Below are 5,598 nucleotides of genomic sequence, written 5' to 3' on the forward strand. Positions count from 1 at the left end.
CCGTTGCGAAAACCCTACCACGTTCGACGAAACCAGAGAAAACCTTCCAGAGCCGCCGCCATCGCGAAGCCAAGATCTGGGGGACATGAGTCTCTGTTCCGGCACGCCGCCCCGGGACGGGGAAGTGCCCCCGGAAGGCTCCTCCATCGACACCATCGCCATCTCCATCAACGCTGCTGTCTCCCATGAGGAGGGAGTAGTTCTCCATCGAGGCTCGGGGCTGTACCGGTAGCTATGTGGTTAATCTCTCTCCTATGTACTTCAATACAATAATCTCATGAGCTGCCTTACATGATTGAGATTCATATGATGATGCTTGTAATGTAGATGTCATTATGCTAGTCAAGTGGATTTTACTTATGTGATCTCTGGAGACTCCTTGTCCCACGTGTGTAAATGTGACAGTGTGTGCACCGTGTGGGTCTCTTAGGCTATATTTCACAGAATACTTATTCACTGTTATGAATAGCATAGTGAAGTGCTTATTTATATCCCTTTATGATTGCAATGTGTTTTGTATCACTATTCATCTATGTGCTACTCTAGTGATGTTATTAAAGTAGTTTATTCCTCCTGCACGGTGTAATGGTGACAGTGTGTGCATCGTGTAGTACTTGGCGTAGGCTAAGATTGTGATCTCTTGTAGATTATGAAGTTAACTATTGCTATGATGGTATTGATGTGATCTATGCCTCCTTTCGTAGTGTGAAGGTGACAGTGTGCATGCTATGTTAGTACTTGGTTTGGTTATGTTGATCTGTCATGCACTCTAAGGTTACTTAAACATGAATATCGAATATTGTGTAGCTTGTTAACTCCGGCATTGAGGGTTCGTGTAATCCTACACAGTTAGTGGTGTTCATCATCCAACAAGAGGGTGTAGAGTCTAGCATCTATTTATTTATTCTGTTATGTGATCAATGTTGAGAGTGTCCACTAGTGAAAGTATGATCCCTAGGCCTTGTTCCTAAATACTGCTATCGCTGCTTGTTTACTGTTTTACTGCATCTTTACTTCCTGCAATATTACTACCATCAACTGCACGCCAAAGAAGCACTTTTCTGGCGCCGTACTACTGCTCATATTCATTCATACCACTTGTATTTCACTATCTCTTCGCCGAACTAGTGCACCTATTAGGTGTGTTGGGGACACAAGAGACTTCTTGCTTTGTGGTTGCAGGGTTGCATGAGAGGGATATCTTTGACCTCTTCCTCCCTGAGTTCGATAAACCTTGGGTGATCCACTTAAGGGAAACTTGCTGCTGTTCTACAAACCTCTGCTCTTGGAGGTCCAACACTGTCTACAAGAATAGAAGCACCCGTAGACATCACATATATGCATTCCATGCTTTGTTGCTTGGTAATTTAGCCAGCTCTAGAGGGATCAAATCGACCAGTGCGCGATATCAACATGTCAACAGTGTGTAGTGTAGTCAATCACGTATCCTTACATCCACCAGTAGTACTAGTGTACCGCGCAATTTAATTCCTCCACTGCCTAACAAAATAGAAAACCAATTTTCTGTCAAAAAATGTTGAAAACTCCTCTTTAGAATTTGATTTGGCATGCTAAGATGCACCTCTCAGCCAATTTTGAGGTAATTATCACGAAGGACGAAATGGATTTGACCATGAACATTGTCATTTGGGTAGTAATCCAGGCCATACCATACAAATTACCATTATATAAGTTTAGCATTGTTTATAGGAACTAAGTCACATACAAGAACTCTATCGCATTTTTTTAAAAAAAAATCATCATGTATAGTGCATTATACACTATATAAAAGTTAGATGGATTCAGGCTCTATGCTTGCTCCGGCTACTGTTGATGAGCTATTTATCTCCAATTGGCTACAGACACGTACGGCCTCCTCTTCTCTTTCTTACCTGCTCCCATCACATGGTTATTTTCTGTTTTCCTTTTTTTTGGCCTGGTCGGTAACCGGTTACCGGTTCCTCTCCTTTCCTGCATATATTGATGAGGTTACTCCCGTTGATTGAGGTTTCCTAACTATCTTGGTTAAAGCGGTGCTGCTGGTCCCACCTCCACCGCTTGGTTTTAACAGATAAAAATCTGGAACCTTCAGGATGCGGTTGCAAACCAGAGGAATCGGCAGTCCAACCTGACCACGTCTCCTTTTCTCCTCTCTCCCTTCCCATCGCAGTCGCACGCCCCATCCTTCTCCGTCACAAAAATATTGTTGCGGCACAGTGGTGGCGAACCATGGCTGCAGCTTGCAACGGTAGTTGGTAGAGGGCTTCTTGCTGACGTCAAGGACGGCGGCGTTCCGAGGATGGCGCCCCCGAGGCGGGGCAGGCGTGTGCCGAGGACGGCGCCCTTGAGGCGGTGGAGGAGACCGTGGGGCGGAGCACGCGCTGGCCGGCGGCAGCCACGTGAGTGTGAACCAGGCAGGGCCGGCGGAGCAGGCAGGACTGGGTTCCCAGTTCGCCCTCCGCTGGCGGTGGAGGAGACCGTGGGGCGGAGCACGCGCTGGCCGGCGGCAGCCACATCAGCGCGGACCAGGCAGGGCCGGCGGAGCAGGCAGGGACCGGGTTCCCAGTTCGCCTCCGCTCCATGTCATGCGGCCGCCAGTCCAGATCAATCGCCGCCGCCAGGGCTCATCCACAACGTGGTGAGGATGTGAGATCCTTCGCTTCCCTAGCATCTCGATCCACGGCGATGACCCTTGGCACGGAGCATCCTGACGGTGAGGCCCTGATGCGGACGCCTCCGTCGGGGTTCCTTTGAATGGTCCGTGGCGGAGGCCAGCGCCCTCCTACGCTCCTCTCCTGGAGTCCTGGATGGCGCCCCGCTCTGGCTCCTCTAGGCGGCGGCGAGCACCCACTACAGATGGATGACGTCGACGTCATATGGAGCAGAGGAGGCACGGTGGCGTCCTCGCCGGTTAATGCATAGGTGTGCGCTCTGTCCATGTCCTGCAAGGATCTAAGTCGTGCGCTACCGCACCACGGGAAGACTCCGGTGGCATTTAGTTGGCGGACCGCATATGCCCGTGAACATCCCAGACTGCAGGTTGTGTGGTGTCGGCGCCTGCTCTGGCTCCTCTAGGCGGCGGTGCTGCACAATGGCGATGGTTGTGCTTTGTGTGTCGAGCTGGTGCTTGCAGGCGGTACCGCTACTACCTGCTGGATGACGGTCGCTCGGAAGGGCTCCCAAGAATGTTCGAGTTGTTCGCTCTCACAGGGCCCCCAAATTAGGAAAAAATGGCCTGGTATTATTCATTGTTTGGATGGTGCTGCGCAATGTTTTGATCCTGGAAGCTATCGGTAAAACAATTTGTTTTGCTTCGGCCTCGATCGGGTGATCTCACAGTCATGGAGTCGCTCCTGATGGCCCCCCTTGCAGGTTGCGAGATCAGGAGGAACCAAGCGGACAACACCAAAGTTCAGCTCAGCTGCGCTCAAGGCCTGACAATAAGCGATTCACCAGCCATGTGGTGCATCCTAGGTAGGCTCCTGGTCCTAGCAATAGTACTCCAATTTTGAGTCACCAAAACACCATCTAATGTATACTATAATATCGTCCCCTGATTAATTAGTTAATTACATTGAGTATAAGTGCATCCATTCAAAACAGAACATGTGTATCATCTTTTTTATGTTTCCAAGCAATGCCTTATACAAATTGAGTTTGGATGATTTAATACATTGGCCAGATATCTCTTGAGAGTTTAGAATAATAGTATGTTCAAGGATATCAAGTATTATTATTCATCACTGAAGATATATTTTCAAAGAACACTAAAAAAGTAGCATATGTGTATGTTTTTCTTCGCAGCATGCCTGAATGATGTTATATGCTCATTTTTGTTGGCATGCCCTTGCTTATTCGCCCCCGTCCTTACTTAGTAGTGAGCCCTTCGGTTTCAGGTTGGCCGCCACGAACACCAACTATTCAGTCATGCTATGATATGCTATATTTTTTGGTAGACTGTTTTTACATGAACATTGACAATGCAATAGTTCATCTAACTTTCTCAAAAAAATTGCAGTTCGGGGAATATAGAAGATGATGCAGACAAAATCACTCTCCAGTGGCACTTTTTATTTAAATATTTCTTTTTTCTTGGGTCAAACAGATCCTTAACGGACATGCTTGCTCAAATATGCACTATGAAGTGGACTACATATGTTAGATGACAACTACCGAGTTTGATTTCTATTTTGTTTGGCAATATATATTGTAAATGAAATATATTTGTTGGGAAGCTACCACTAGAGTGTTAGTGATGCTGCAAACAGAGAACTTCACTTGAAGTTATTGGGTTTCATGTATCCTTTGCATCTCAGATTTTCAGAGTTAAAATAAATGAACCTTCTCTCACAAATGAGGCCATCATGTAGCTTGCTCATAGGTAGAGTCGGTGTACTTATGCCATGGCATAGCTTTGATCATGAACAACAGAAATTAGATTGGTCGTCTGTTTGTTTCACACTAGAAAATAGATAATTATTGGAAGAGAAATCTTATTGAATTGGAGATTTGTTTTGCAAATTACATGTCCTGTTTTTGCTTTTGCCATGTAACATGTGAATTTCTGAACTTTTCATAGAATGTGTATGCAGTTTTCCTGCATATATAAGACCAGAAGTGTTTTTGTGGTCATGACAATAACTGAATTAAAGAGAGAGGGAAAAACGGGAGATAGATGACCAAGTGGAGGGTTGAATGCAGACTGTAGTTTGTACCTTTGTAAGAGAATTACATGTATATAATACAGTTGATATACATCCGACCTCCAAAAACAAATAGTTCCGCTGTGCTCTAAAATAAATTTCTACTAAATAGCTATGTGTCTGTTTGTATGGAATTCTGTCTGTTGAAGCTAAGCAGTTGTCCTACTCTCTGTACTAAAATTTGTTCTCTTTATTTAAACTAGATGATTGTTCTAATCTATTTGTTAAAAATCTACTGCTGCAACGTATTTCAATCATGCTATAATACTAAGCGCTTATACAGTCCCAGATCTTCTATCCTGCTTACAAAATGTTACTACACACAGTATTCTCCTAGCATGCTATAATACTAAGCGCTTATACAGTCCCAGATCTTCTATTCTGCTTAAATGTTACTACCACACACCGAATTACTGAACGTATCCACTACAAATTTTCCGTAGCATGGTACTGTTGTATTTTCCTGTATGACGTCTGTAGTCAGCATAGTGAAGACCAATTTTTGTTTCATCGGTGTGGTATTACTCCTGATGATTGTAGCCAGCTTGCTTAGTAATCTCACATGGTTTTGAATATTTTGTTTTACTTTACATTCTCAGTTCTAGCTTATTCGTATGAACACAGAATAGAAGTTACTGAATAGAACTTAGTGTATAAGTAAATCGAAGAGCAAATTGCTCTTTTGCTAACTCAGGAAAGCGGAACATACCGATTTGTGAGGTCAGCTCGGATTCAGTTGAGTTGATTAATTCCTTCGGTCGCCTTCTGTCCGGTACGACTGACTGCCTTCCTCAGCTCCTCTTTCTCCACGGCCTTATTGCCAAGATCTGTGACGCCAAAGCATTGAATCCCAACCAGCGGCAAGGTTCCAGTGCCGAGCATGCCGATGGAACGG

The sequence above is a fragment of the Lolium perenne genome, chromosome 1 (genome assembly GCF_019359855.2).
Source record: "Lolium perenne isolate Kyuss_39 chromosome 1, Kyuss_2.0, whole genome shotgun sequence".
Taxonomy (NCBI): domain Eukaryota; kingdom Viridiplantae; phylum Streptophyta; class Magnoliopsida; order Poales; family Poaceae; genus Lolium; species Lolium perenne.